The following is a 14678-nucleotide window of genomic DNA, read 5'->3' as shown; positions in this document are numbered from 1 at the left end:
TGACCGCTACGGTCGCAGGTTCGAATCCTGTCTCGGGAATGGATGTGTGTGATGTCCTTAGGTTAGTTAGGTTTAAGTAGTTCTAAGTTCTAGGGGACTGATGACCACAGCAGTTAGGTCCCATAGTGCTCAGAGCCATTTGAACCATTTATCCTAAGCACAAACAGACACACCCATGCCGGAAGGAGGACTCGATCTCCGCCGGGACCAGTAATTTTAATCCTTCGCCGGTAGCAATTTCAGCTTTTAGTGAGTATCTCTACTGAACATCTTAATCTTAACTAGCATCACGAGACTAGTTAACATTCAGTGGTGCTTTAATCTTAACTGCTACGGTCGCAGGTTCGAATCCTGCCTCGGGCATGGGAGTGTGTGTTGTCCTTAGGTTCCTTAGGTTTAAGTAGTTCTAGGTTCTAGGGGACTGATGACCTCAGAAGTTCAGTCCCGTAGTGCTCAGATCCATTTGACACATTTTTTTAAATCTTTACTTAATATTAGCTGTTGGATTTCTTTTAGAGCCAGTGCAAACACTTTGGTTTTGTTTAACCTGTTCACTGCTTAAGAGACCTGTGTTGTATCTGTTGTAGTGGACCACTTCTCCTCTCTCGGCTTCTTGTCGCCGGCGGGTCTGGGTCGCGATGTATGCGTCTGGAGGTCTGTTGTGTCGTCTGCAGGTTGTGCCCTGACCTGACGCAGGGACCGCTCCAGTACTTTACTGCAGTTCTCAGTTTTCGATTTAAATTATTAATATTCCATGTTTTGATGAATTGTAATTTTTTTGAGACAACTTTAAAGGATACCTAACTTGTCTCGCTTCTGGTGTCACACACTTAAAGCGTTTTATAAGGGTGAAAGTTCAAGTTTAATCTTTGATGCGTTTTTCTAGTTGAGCCTTGTATTGCTGGTTAATAAATTGTTTTAAAGAGTACTTGGTAATAAAAGACGTCAATAATTTTCCCCAGACCTTCCTCTAAGACTTCTTGGTCGGCATTCTCCTAAGATACAAGCTCTTGTTCCCTGTGTCACTTTGCTTTTCGTCATCTAGCTTTACCGTACGTTCCAGTATTCTTACGTTGGAGAAAAATGTTAATTCTGTACGTTAAAGTATACGTACGGTTATGTAAGTGGATCACCAATTGATACGTTTGGAGAAAAGTTACGGGCCAGCACGCAGTAATCCGACTCGCCGGCGACTGTACAACCTGGTCGCAAGCAGCGTCGACCGTGACAGCAACGTGACAGGGATCCGGTAGGCAAGGAACATCCGGAGGACATTGCAGTTAAAAGATGGTTTGATTTAAACAGTATACACGTCAGTCAGTATCTGAATTGTATCAGTATCTGACTGACGTAATGTTATTGATTGCCCCAGGCCAGATTATTTGGTGGACTTGTTATTAACTGGACCTGAGTTAAACAAAAATGGCTACGGAATTACGGGGTGCATTAGCATTACAAATGTTTTCGGTTCACACAGGGAAGTTGTGTTACTCTAGTAAATCATCGTTTTCTTGACTTTTCGAAAAGTTGTGAGAGAATTTGTGAACTTTCAGTTTATTACATTTAATGGAAGCTATTTATTAATTTGAAGAATTGTGCGCGGAATTAGTAAAAAGTATTTACTTTCTGGAAATCCTATAAACTCGTCGACTGTTGAACACCAGGCTTTCAAACAATTATCTCTTGCGCATTATCGGACATTTTGTGTTAGGGTCCTTTTTTACCGGTTTCAAATGGTTCAAATGGCTCTGAGCACTATGCGACTTAACTTCTGAGGTCATCAGTCGCCTAGAACTTAGAGCTAATCAAACCTAACTAACCTAAGGACATCACACACATCCATGCCCGAGGCAGGATTGGAACCTGCGACCGTAACGGTCGCTCGGTTCCAGACTGTAGCGCCTAGAACTGCACGGCCACTTCGGTCGGCGACCGATGTTTCACCCGAGTCAGAATTATGTCTCTTATGTGAAGCACACGGGAACGGGAGGGCGAAAAAGTTTTTAGTTAAAACCATTCCTTCCACTCCTAGTGATTAAGCGAAACAGATTTGTTTATAATGTTACCACTGGTACTAGGCATCTTTCAAAATTTAATTGTAATGCAGTAGCTCCTTGACAGTTTAAAACAGTGTGCGAATCCCCATGCTCGTACTGCCATATTTTTTATTTATTTTTATTATTTATTTATTTATTACCTTCCATCTTTCCTTACATTCAGTCCTTTTTCACTCAAATACCACCAGTGTCTAGATCCTTAGGCTATCGTCTTTCACGTTTTGTTTTGGGAGAACATGTGATACTCTCTTTTAACGTAACGTAACAACCACGATTCCTCTGCGAAGCGTCAAACAAGACTCCTTATCAAAACACAAACATGATACGTCTTCGAACACAAACAGGACTCACCTTCGAAAGCAAACTGCAAAGAAAACTCCTAAAGCAAAAAAGTTTCCCTTTTCATGAGACAACTCTCCTTTTTCGAAACAAACTAGACTCCTCTTCTAAAATCAAACGATACTCATATTCTGAAATGAAAATTCGGCCTCTTCTAAAACAAACAAGGCTTCTTACGTCTAACAGATGACGTTTTCTTCTTCGTGTAAAATAAGCAAGACTCTTCTTCTAGATCAAAGCCCCCCGTCTGGAGTACTGAAGACAGCTCGTCTCAAACAAATAAGGCTTCTGCTCTAGGACGCTAAAGATAAATATTTTAAGACAACGACGCTCTTTAAAATAAATCTCCGAGAACAAACAAACTTCTATTAAATTGAACATTACTTCTTCTTCTAAAAATAAAGACGGCACGTCTTCGTAAGGTAAGCGAGTTTCCCCTTTTAAAACCAGTCATTCTCCTCTTCTGAAATCAGCAAAGCTACACTCGTAAATCAGACAAGACTTTTCTTCTAATCGTGAAAAGGCTTCTCTTCTAAAAACCAGAGGGTCTTTCTATAAGGGAAAGAAATCTCGTCTTCTGAAACAAGCAAGGCTCCTCTTCCTCAAGAACTAAGGAAGAACTGGCTCAAATGGCTCTGAGCACTATAGGACTTAACTTCTGAGGTCATCAGTCCCCTAGAACTTAGAACTACTTAAACCTAACTGACCTAAGGATATCATACACATCCATGCCCGAAGCAGGATTCGAACCTGCGGCGGTAGCGGTAGCCCGGTTCCAGACGTAGCGCCTAGAACCGCACGGCCACTCCGGCCGGCCTTGGGACTTCCCTTTTAGAGTAGTGACGCTCCCGTTCTCATACAAACAGAGCTAGTCTTCTAATTTTTAACTAATTTAATGATTTGAACATATAGTGGATAAAACTTACAGGGTGACATAAAACAAACTATGTGCGAACAGGACTTGAAGAACCAACGGTACCGGCCGACATCTGTGTCATTCACAGCCCATAGGTGTCACAGAATGCAATATGGAGGGGACTGTGGTCAATGCACCGCTCTCCTGGCGTTGCCAGTTTTCGTGACCGGAACCGCTACTTCTCAGTCAAGTACCTCCTCAGCTGGCCTAATAAGGGCTGAGCGCACCGCGTTTGCTAACAACCTCGCCAGGCCCGGATGGTCACACATACAAGTGCTAGGCAGCCCCAACAGCGCTTCGGTGATCTCTCAGGAACCGCTGTTACCACTGCCTCAACGCTGTTGGCTTGCTGGGTGACACAGATGGTCATTAAACTTGTGTCCACCGTGTTGCGCTGCTGACTTTCACTTCTTCCGAGTAGCGTCAGCACTAACTTAGATATCCGTGCACCACCCGAGAACCGCTCTCACAGCTTCACTTCCACCACTACAGCGAGTGATGTGTCATGCCTGTATAACTCAGTCGTTAAGGGTATTTCCTCCGAAAGCCACATAACATTTATCTACCTGGAAGTATCAAAACAGCACATGATCCACTCCAGAGTGGAAGACTAATTTAGATAGAAATAGTTTCGCACTTGCTCTCACGACATTCTCTTATACACTGCCGGCCACTAAAATTGCTACACCAAGAAAAAATGCAGATGATAAACGGGTATTCATTGCACAAATATACTAGAACTGACATGTGATTACACTTTCACGCAATTTCGGTGCATAGATCCTGAGAAATCAGTACCCAGAATACCCACCTCTGGCCGTAATAACGGTCTTGATACGCCTGGGCATTGAGTCAAACATAGCTTGGATGGCGTGTACAGGTACAGCTGCCCATGCAGCTTCAACACGATACCACAGAGTAGTGACTGGCGTATTGTGACGAGCCAGTTGCTCGGCCACCATGACAGACGTTTTCAATTGGTTAGAGATCTGGAAAATGTGTTGGCCAGGGCAGCAGTCGAACATTTTCTGTATCCAGAAAGACCCGTACAGGACCTGCAACATGCGGTCGTGCATTATCCTGCTGAAATGTAGGGTTTCACACGGATCGAATGAAGGGTAGAGCCACGTGTCGTAACACGTCTGAAATGTAACGTCCACTGTTCAAAGTGCCGTCAATGCGAACAAGAGGTGATCGAGACGTGTAACCAATGACACACCATACCATCACGCCGGGTGATACGCCAGCATGGCGATGACGAATACACGCTTCCAATGTGCGTTCACCGCGATGTCGCCAAACACGGATGCGACTATCATGATGCTGTGAACAGAACATGGATTCATCAGAAAAAATGACGTTTTCCCACCCGTGCACCCAGGTTCGTCGTTGAGTACACCATCGCAAGCGCTCCTGTTAGTGATGTAGCGTCAAGGGGAACAGCAGCCATGGTCTCCGAGCTGATAGTCCATGCTGCTGCAAACGTCGTCGAACTATCCGTGCAGATGGTTGATGTCTTGCAAACGTCCCCATCTGTTAACTTAGGGATCGAGACGTGGCTACATGATCCGTTACAGCCATGCGGATAAGATGCCTGTCATCTCGACTGCTAGTGATACGAGGCCGTTGGGATCCAGCAAGACGTTCCGTATTACCCTCCTGAACCCACCGATTTCATATTCTGCTAACAGTCATTGGATCTCAACCATCGCGAGCAGAAATGTCGCGATACGATAAACCGCAATCGCGATAGGCTACAATCCGACCTTTATCAAAGTCGGAAACGTGGTGGTACGCATTTCTCCACCTTACACGAGGCATCACGACAACGTTTCACCAGGCAACGCCGGGTAACTGCTGTTTGTGATTGAGAACTCGGTTGGAAACTTTCCTCATGTCAGCACGTTGTAGGTGTCGCCACCGGCGCCAACCTTGTGTGAATGCTCTGAAAAGCTTATCATTTGCATATCACAGCATCTCCTTCCTGTCGGTTAAATTTCGCGTCTGTAGCACGTCATCTTCGTGGTGTAGCAATTTTAATGGCCAGTAGTGTATTAATATTCGTTTTGATACCATCTGGCAGAACGGTATATTACCTTATTCGGTACTGTTGCTGTCTTTCACCTCCCTTCTCTTCGCAGTTGATGTCAGATGGCAGGTATCTAAACAGTAATACGTTGTTGCATTGCGCGTTCCTTGTACAAACTTCACGTTGGTGTTGACAGCGATTAAGACTGAATTAAGGGCTGTTTGTTTAACGGAGCTGGCCGGTGTGGCCTTGCGGTTCTAGGCGTTTCAGTCTGAACCGCGTGACCGCTACGGTCGCAGGTTCGAATCCTGCCTCGGGCATGGATGTGTGTGATGTCCTTAGGTTAGTTATGTTCAGGTAGTTCTAAGTTCTAGGGGACTGATGACCACAGATGTTAAGTCCCATAGTGCTCAGAGCCATTTGAACCAATATGTTGTAGTACTGAACAAAACAAGAGACACGTATATTTTTAAGCCTGCCCATACTACCGTTAAGGGGGCGAGACACCTTGTAACACCGAAAATACAGATAATATAACTTCTGCACCATTCAAAATTTTTCGCCTTTTAACATCGCTTGATAACTTGTACTGTACTTCCGATTCTGAATCTGTAAGCTTTATTACAGAAACTATATTTAATACTTAATCGATGTATTAGTGTATTTATTTCTGACTGCTTATAATTGATTGTAATTACACTAAAAATATTGTAAATTGTTGGCTAATAGCCAAGGGAACTTTATTTAAATGTATCCATAGCAACGACGAAACGGCAGTAGCCGTGCCGTTGTTTATCTTTGTGTATGTTGAGTCTCTGTCGCGTTGCGAGCGGAGAATAAGCAGAGCTGCTTGAATCGTGAAAGAGTGTGGAAGTGTTTGGTTGGGCGCTCCCGCAGCCGCGGCGAGCAGCTATGATCGTGCCACTGTAGGCGCCCCTAGTTCGTTAACCAGCGGGTATTGAGAGCATGGTAGGAGTGGACGGGCGGAGGAATCTGCAGTTCCAACTATTGCCTACCCCATAATTATCCTTGGCTCTGGAGACGACTCGGGGTTCTCATCCAGCAGCGGGAGAAGCACCAGCGGCAGTTCAGCATTGTCGTCGGCTACATTCTTCGTCGTTCGCACAGCTACAACATCGTAAGACTGTCAAGTGAAAAATCATAAACTTATGTAGGCATTGCCCAGCGACATTTCTTTCACAAAGTGTGACTAATTTGAATAATAACCTGCAGTAGTTAAAGTTTCTAGCGCACCTGTGTTACCGTTCTCTTATGACTATATTACCAGGCAGGGTCGCTTTCCTTTCCATGCAATCTCCTAGTGCCGTATGAATATGAAAATTGATAAACTATTGTATTTATTGCCAGTTTTGTGTGTTTACCAGTTACCAGTTTCAGTTTAAATGGTTCAAATGGCTCTGAGCACTATGGGACTCAACTGCTGAGGTCATTAGTCCCCTAGAACTTAGAACTAGTTAAACCTAACTAACCTAAGGACATCACAAACATCCATGCCCGAGGCAGGATTCGAACCTGCGACCGAGTTTCAGTTTAAATTTTTTGCCTCAGCAACTATTCATTCTTGTACTGCATAACAGAGGCTTAACAAATATGCAGTTTTGAATATTAACTTCATTCACTTAAAGTAACGTAAAATTTCTCTAGAAAAACTAATAACTAAAGATACAGCACAAGAGCGCACGTTTCATTTATTCTGTATTTAGCTTAGCGACTGACTTCTGCTGGCTTGGTGTGTATCTTATTGTTGTTATATTAAAAGTAAAATCAGTTGCTCATTTGCCTAAGGTAAATTCCTTCAATCTTGCAATAATCAAAAGCAAATTGCTTGCCTTTTTATAATTTGTGGGTTAAGTTCCGCTGAGGTTACCGAAAGCTATTTTTTACGTAACAAAGTTTAAGTTGAGCCAGTCATTTATTTAATCAGTGACTCCATATAACTTTACTTTCAAAATTTAGCATTTCAGAATAAGTAACGGCAAACTCAGTGCTGTCTGATTCATTTATTTTCTCGTGCACTTTTGTGCTTTGGAAAAGCGTGACAATTCTCTGTTGCCACGCCAGTGATTATTTGCCTAAATTTCTTTGCCATTACCTTTCTTAAGATTCTGGTGGTTCATTGCCCTAGCTGACTGGCGATCGTTTAATTAGCCCCTTTTTAACTAAGCAGTGTTTTCTTTATATTAATTTTTGTAGTAAATATCACATGGTACGTTCCCTCCTGTGTGGTTCGTGAGCGATTGCACATATTCCACCCATTTCAAAATTATCGTCAGTGTTTAGCTGAAGTTTAGAATAGATTCTTCCTTCAGAAGAATCTGGGTAATTTCCAAGAACGATTGCCTCTCGAAATCACGATGCATATAGAACGTGCGATCCTAAATCGATCACTCGACTCTGGTGGCGGGCGTTATGAGTATGTTTACGGTGGTCACTACAGCAACGACAAAAGAAGAGCGTTACAAAAATACTTGTAATTGCAAAGGAGATGACTTACCTTACTCGTTGTCGGTGTTGTCGTCATGTGAAAGTCCATGTGATGTGTACGCTACGGGAACAGTTCACTTTTTTCCATTAATTCCCGGAGGTGTGTAACTTAGGGCAACTAAGGGAACGACGGAAAGCAGATAAAAATGGCGATCACAAGTAATTGATAATAACGCCCGCCACTAGAATCGCATGATCGATTTAGGATCGCACGATCGATATGTACCGTTTAGACCCCACGACGTCGAGAGACAATCATTCTTGGAAGTTACTAGAATCTGTTGAACACTTTCCTCCAAATAACCGGTGTTATTTTCCTTCGGCAACGATATACTTCACATTTCATTAGGCATATGCGATCGCGGTCAGTTAAATCGCAATCCAGTGGGGCGATTAGGAAGGAGGGGGTTACAACCCTTTGAAAAGATGAGTTTAGTATTTCTGAATGAATACGGTTGAAACGGTAACAGATATTTCAGAAATCTCTAAGCAAAATTTCTGTTGTTTTTAATGCATGTTACAACTGTGCACCCAGATTTGTTGAAAAAGTAATTTTTTCGAAATACCTCCACCTGTCCCCCTGCTATTTTGTTTCCTATTTCGACATTTGACAAATAGCAAAATACGTGGGTTCTTCAATATCAAACTCGATCATATATAATGAAATGGCACTCCAATGACGCACTTGTGAGAAATAAGCTAGAAAAATCTCTATATCGCTGTACACGTGTCCAGTATGTGTATGCTTCAATCCTATTTGTCATGTTCGATTGTTTAATAAGTCTTTTCCAGAAAAATATATATGTCCATTCTACATATATTATTCTATGTATATGGTTTTTAATTTTACGAAATATAGAATATCTTTTGTTTTATTTGTATTTTCTTTTTATATTTCTTTTTTAACCTTTTCAGTTTTAATTATGTTACATCTGAAATTTTCGTACAGTACTGTAAATCTGTACAATAATGACGAAGTGCAGAATTGTTCTGGTCTTAAAAATGTGAATCCACTTTGATTTCGAAAAAAAAACACTTCGACAACTAGAGGTGTACCATTATAACATGCTGTAAGAACCATAGAACTTTTATTTTTTTTTGTGTCCGTTACCGTTTCAACGGCATTCGTTCAGAAGTATTAAACTCAGTTTCTTTCAAGGGGGTTTTTACCACTTTAACTGCCGTATGAGCACGTTTTAAAAAAGTAAGTATCTCCTATTTTGCTCAGAACTACAATATATTCAAAGACGATCAAAACCGACGTATGTTCCTCGCGCAGGTTTACTTTTCAGTGACCTGAGGGCAAAATAGATTAACTACGAGACTGCGCTGTGTTTCTCTTAGGAAGTATTCACAGTCTGTGTAAATTATTGACTTTTGCGTCTACTAGGAACGAGGTGCGGAAGAAGAGGAGGTAAATGTTCGTTGCGCCTTCTTGCATAAGGAGAAAAAAAAAGATAATAAAATCTCAAATAAACTAAAAAAGTTTATACCGGACCCCTTGAATAAATTACATAGGCTGTAAGCATTCCAGCGGAAAAAAGACGGTATTTGGCAAAATGGAGGCACTCTCAGTCCAACAAGTATTTGAGCAAAGTTCTGACATTGTGAACCGCGCAGGCATGCCGGTGAGACTTTCCATTCGAACGGCTAGTAATGACATGGCGGAATTGATAGAGAAATAACCTGTGAGGTCAGACAGCCGTGCTGGATTAGCACTCCAGGAAGCAATGCTACCTCAAAAAAGTGGCGTAGCCACTACCTAGTAGTTGCATCCAAAATTCAAGAAATGTGTCACAGTTTACAAAACCTTTTACATGAAAGTTTCATAACATATGCCAGTAAGATTATGAAAATAACGATTTCTTGAATTATACGGATGTGGTCTCTCTCGTGACGAAACTGCGTATAATTTCTTATAGAATTCATTCTGAAAGCAGCTTCTAGGCCACGATTAGGCCGTATATCTTCGAATAAGCCCGTAGTGTTAGGAGAGAGGAACTGGCAACAAAACAGATGTGAGTGAGGGTAGTGAGTCATGGTTGTAGAGCTCAGTTTTGCAAGTAACTTTTATTGTTTCCTCCTGAGCTTTACATAGTTCATTAAATTTACGCAATGGAAACGCTTTGGAACTTGGTACAGTAACGGCATAAAATGAATAATGAAAGAGATAACAAAAAGTAAACATACAAATTAATAATCAACAAAAATCCAAGTATTTCGATTTAACTCACTAGAATTCGTTCAGTTGACATACTCACATGACATACACACATAGAGTGTAGCCATGTATGGAAGTGAAACATGGACGATAAGTAGTTTGGACAAGAAGAGCATAAAAGCTTTCGAAATTTGGTGCTACATAAAAATGCTGAAGATTGGATGGGTAGATCACATAACTAATTAGGAGGTATTGAATAGGATTGGGGAGAAGAGAAGTTTGTGGCACAGCTTAACTAGAAGAAGGGACCGGTTGGTAGGACATGTTCTGGGGCATCAAGTGATCACCAATTTAGTACTGGAGGGCAGCGTGGAGGGTAAAAATCGTAGAGGGAGACCAAGAGATGAATACACTAAGCAGATTCAGAAGGATGTAGGTTGCAGTAGGAACTGGGAGATGAAGAAGCTTGCACAGGATAGGGTAGCATGGAGAGCTGCATCAAACCAGTCTCAGGACTGAAGACCACAACAACAACGACATACTCATGATCCTTGTCACTGGTGGTGGTCGCAGCTGGAGTATCGTTATGGCTGGGTGTTTCTGGAAGTCTGACTCCGTGTACAGCACTGCCTCGTTCGCGCAGCTGCCGCGGCTTTCTCTCCAGTTCTTAAGGTGCTATGCTGCCGTGTCTTAATTTTGGTAGGAGATGTCGGTTTGGTTATGTTACACAGTTTGTTGGCAAGGGCTGGTTGCTGAAATTTGTCACAGATTTTTCTAAATTAATCAACATCAACATATTTGCCCTAATTTAATCTGCACTGCTGTTAGTTTTGAAATTGGTGTTTCACTTAGCTATAATACTTTAGACAAGGATTTTAGTTTAGCAAATGTTGTGATTTTACATCAAAAGCCTGATGTAGTCTCGTATTTAGGCAAACAGCCTGACCAATATGAAAAGTATTTCATAATTTTAGAATTAATCTTGCATTAAATGGATCGTAAAATAAATTATATTCGCTCTCATTACCAAAAAAAAAAAAATTGAGGTTTTCATCAGGGTAACATCAACGTAATTTAGTAACAGGGAAAGTATGCAACCTTTTACCTAATAGTAGAATTTATTATTGCAAGCTTTGCAGTTACAACAGCGGAAAATTGTGCTATAAAATAAATAAATAACGAAGCTCAGTTTAACAGTGCGGATACTTTGGTGTCTGATGTCTCCGACAATGTGCCATCTGCTTCTACTTTTGCACAGCCACGCTAGATTTTCGTATGGTCCTGATACAAACTTCTATTTCTTCCTTAATGTTGGACACCATTTAGTGTCTCGTTCAATAAAGCTTTTCTTCTCTTGCTCCATAACCTTCACTTACTACAATCATCTGGTTTGCTACAAGTAGAACATAACTTATTTAATTTCTTTTACTGCATCTTTTCCAATTGGTGTTTGTAGAAGACCTCTGCATTCGTATACAATTCTCGTCATCACTGCCCTTCCTCAAGCCCAGTCCATTACTAAATAGCTTCTTCAATCTACTTTATAATTTTTCTATTTTCCCTAATTACATGTTCTTCTACGCTATAGCTTCCCTTAAAATTCATTTTTCAGTGCTAAACTGGTTGTTAAACTGTGTGAGTGTTGTAAGCCAGTTTTGAAATGTACTTGGTTTTGTTTCATCTCTGAGCTGTTTTCTATACACAGCATTCGAAACTCCAGCCTGCTTCTTAGGTGTATCGCCAGATTAAATTTTTTTTTTAGTCATCAGTCTTATGACTGTTATGATGCAGTCGGCCACGAATTCCTGTCCTGCGCTAACCTCTTACTTTCAGGGTATCAAAATCAAATGTTCAAATGTGTGTGAAATCTTATGGGACTCAACTGCTAAGGTCATCAGTCCCTAAGCTTACACACTACTTAACCTAAATTATCCTAAGGACAAGCACACACACCCATGCCCGAGGGAGGACTCGAATCTCCGCCGGGACCAGCGGCACAGTCTATGACAGCAGCGCCTGAGACCCCTCGGCTAATCCCGCGCGGCTTTCAGGGTATCGGTTCACCCTTTTTTTCCATCAGTCTTCTGCCTGGTTTAATGCGGCACGCAAGGAATTTCTCAATACCACTCCTGCGCTAACTTTTTCATCTAAGATTAGCACTTGCAACCTACGTCCTCAGTTATTTGCCGGATGTATTCCAATATCTGTCTTTCACTTCAGATTTAAACCTTTACAGCTCCCTCTGGTACCATGGAAGTTATTACCTGATGCCTTAAAAGATGTCCTACCATTATGTCCCTTCTTCTTGTCGTGATTTTCCATATATTCCTTTCATTGCCGATTCTGCTGAGAACCTCCTCATTTCTTATCTTACCAGTCCACCTAATTTTCAATATTCTTCCGTAGCACTTGTAACGTCACTTAGCAAAAGACATATTATGTAATAAAGAGAAAACATTGTGTGTCATGTTTTGTTCTTGTATAGAATTATGTACTGTTTTTTTTTTATTTATTTAGATAATATCTGTGTCGGCGAGTACTGAAACCGCCACAAACGATACTTATTAAATATCAAACAAAGATGAGAATAGGTGACTAGTATAAATAGTAAAAAACGAACATTAATTTCTCTGTCGTCTTCTTGGAGTTACGTGAGTAGGATAGCCTGTGACGTTATATTGTACGCTTGCGTAGCATTGTTTTGTCAAGATTGTGAGGTGGACGCCATTAGACATAGCCTTGGAAAGGTGTGTAATTAATTGATTTGTTTAAATGTTTTGAATAGAGTTGCTTAGTGAAACCTTGCATTATGATTTGTAATAAGCTTGCCTGGTATTTTATCCCATCCCTTTAAGACATTTTCAGTTATTTAAATATTATTCGTAGTGCAGAGCTGCGCTACGAACGGACGAGCCGCTGCCGCGGCGCATTCAAACTGCATTAAATGAAATCTATCATACTGCAAAGAAGCGGGCAGGTAGTAGTAAAGTAAAATTATTTCTTTCAGCTTTCGGAATTGCAGAGCAGAGCAGCAGATTTTATGATGTGTTTTACAGGTTGACGTGGGCTGCTGATAATATATTACTAACAGTGCAAAAAGATAATTTACCTTCATAACATAAAAGAAATCTTGCTGTGCGTAGTTCTGGTCTGGCAAACCTGATAGCAAAAACATCTTTTTTCTCCGATAATAGTCTCATGTTCTCGTGTTAGTCGTGGTACTTATTGGTGTATTACTGTTAACAAAAATCCACTGCAAAATTTTGATGTTGAGCAATCATTGCGTACTGTAACATCAGTATTGATAACAAAGTAATTTTCATTAACCTTTTCAATAACTATAAAGTAAGGAAGACATGTTGAACTTCATAGTGAGTTACAGTAACGAAAAAATGTTCCTTCCATAGAAAGCCAGATCCAGAAGAATAAGAACATAATATATTTTGTTTTGTTGAAAATTAATGATCCAAAGAAAGTCACAGCACAGCATCACCAAAAGGTATTTCGGGGCTCTTTTCGTAGTAACATATTTTATTTCATATATTAATTGTTACGCGAGTAATAATAAAACAAAGCAAATAATAATAGAGCCAGCGAAACACTACATCTGAAATGCTTCGATTTTTTCCCATTCTGTTTTCCAACAGTCCATCTCTCACAACCATATCTCAATACCATACTATGCTGTATTCCCAACGTACATTCTCAGCCATTTCTTCCTCAAATTAAGGGCTATGTTTGGTACTAGCAAAGTTCTCTTGGCCAGGAATTCTCTCCTTGACAATGCTACTGCTTTTTTTATCTTCCAAGATCAACCTGTGGCAGATTATTTTGCTGCCTAGGTAGCAAATTCCTTAATTTCATCTACTTTGTAATCACCAAACCTAATGTTAAGTTTTTCGCTGTATTCATTTCCGCTATGTCTCATTACTTTCGTCTTTCATCGATTTACTCTCACTCCATTTTCGGTACTCATAAGACTGTCCATTCCATTCAGCAGATCCTGAAATTCTTCACTTTCACAGAAGACAGCAATTTCATCAGCGAATATTATCATTGATATCCTTCCATCTTGAATTTTCATTCCATTCTTGAATGTTTATTTTATTTCCGTCACTGCTTCTTCAATATATAGGTGTGCCGAAAGACTGTAGCTCGGAGTATCAGGTTTCTTAATTCCAGCATTTCGTTCTTCGTCTTTCAGTCTTATTGTGACCTCTTAGTTCTAAGATTTTCTACGCCTTACACCATTTTATATTCTAGAGCGCTTCTTTTAGGTCGACAAAAGCTATCAACGTTTCTTTATTTTTCTTCAAACTTGCTTCTACACACATCAAAAAAGTTTTGCAGCACCCTGGTTGCCAGATAGACGTTGTCCCTTGGACTGTTCTGAGATGTCACTAACCCGCCCAAAGATGTAAACAATCATGCATGAGCAGCGCCTATTAGACGGAGGGGCCGGAGAGCCGATCAGTTCCAGTCATTTCACCAGCTCGTGTTGTCTGTACGCTCAATACTGCGGTTCGATCGCGTCCGCATTATTAATTTGTGCCAGGAAGCTCTCTCAACAAGGGAGGTGTCCAAGCGTCTCGGAGTGAACCAAAGCGATGTTGTTCGGACGTGGAGGAATGGAGGAGATACAGAGAGACAGGAACTGTCGATGACATGCCT

Source organism: Schistocerca americana, chromosome 1 (assembly GCF_021461395.2).
Source record: "Schistocerca americana isolate TAMUIC-IGC-003095 chromosome 1, iqSchAmer2.1, whole genome shotgun sequence".
In the NCBI taxonomy this organism is placed as follows: domain Eukaryota; kingdom Metazoa; phylum Arthropoda; class Insecta; order Orthoptera; family Acrididae; genus Schistocerca; species Schistocerca americana.
Note: the sequence above shows the minus strand (reverse complement) of the source record.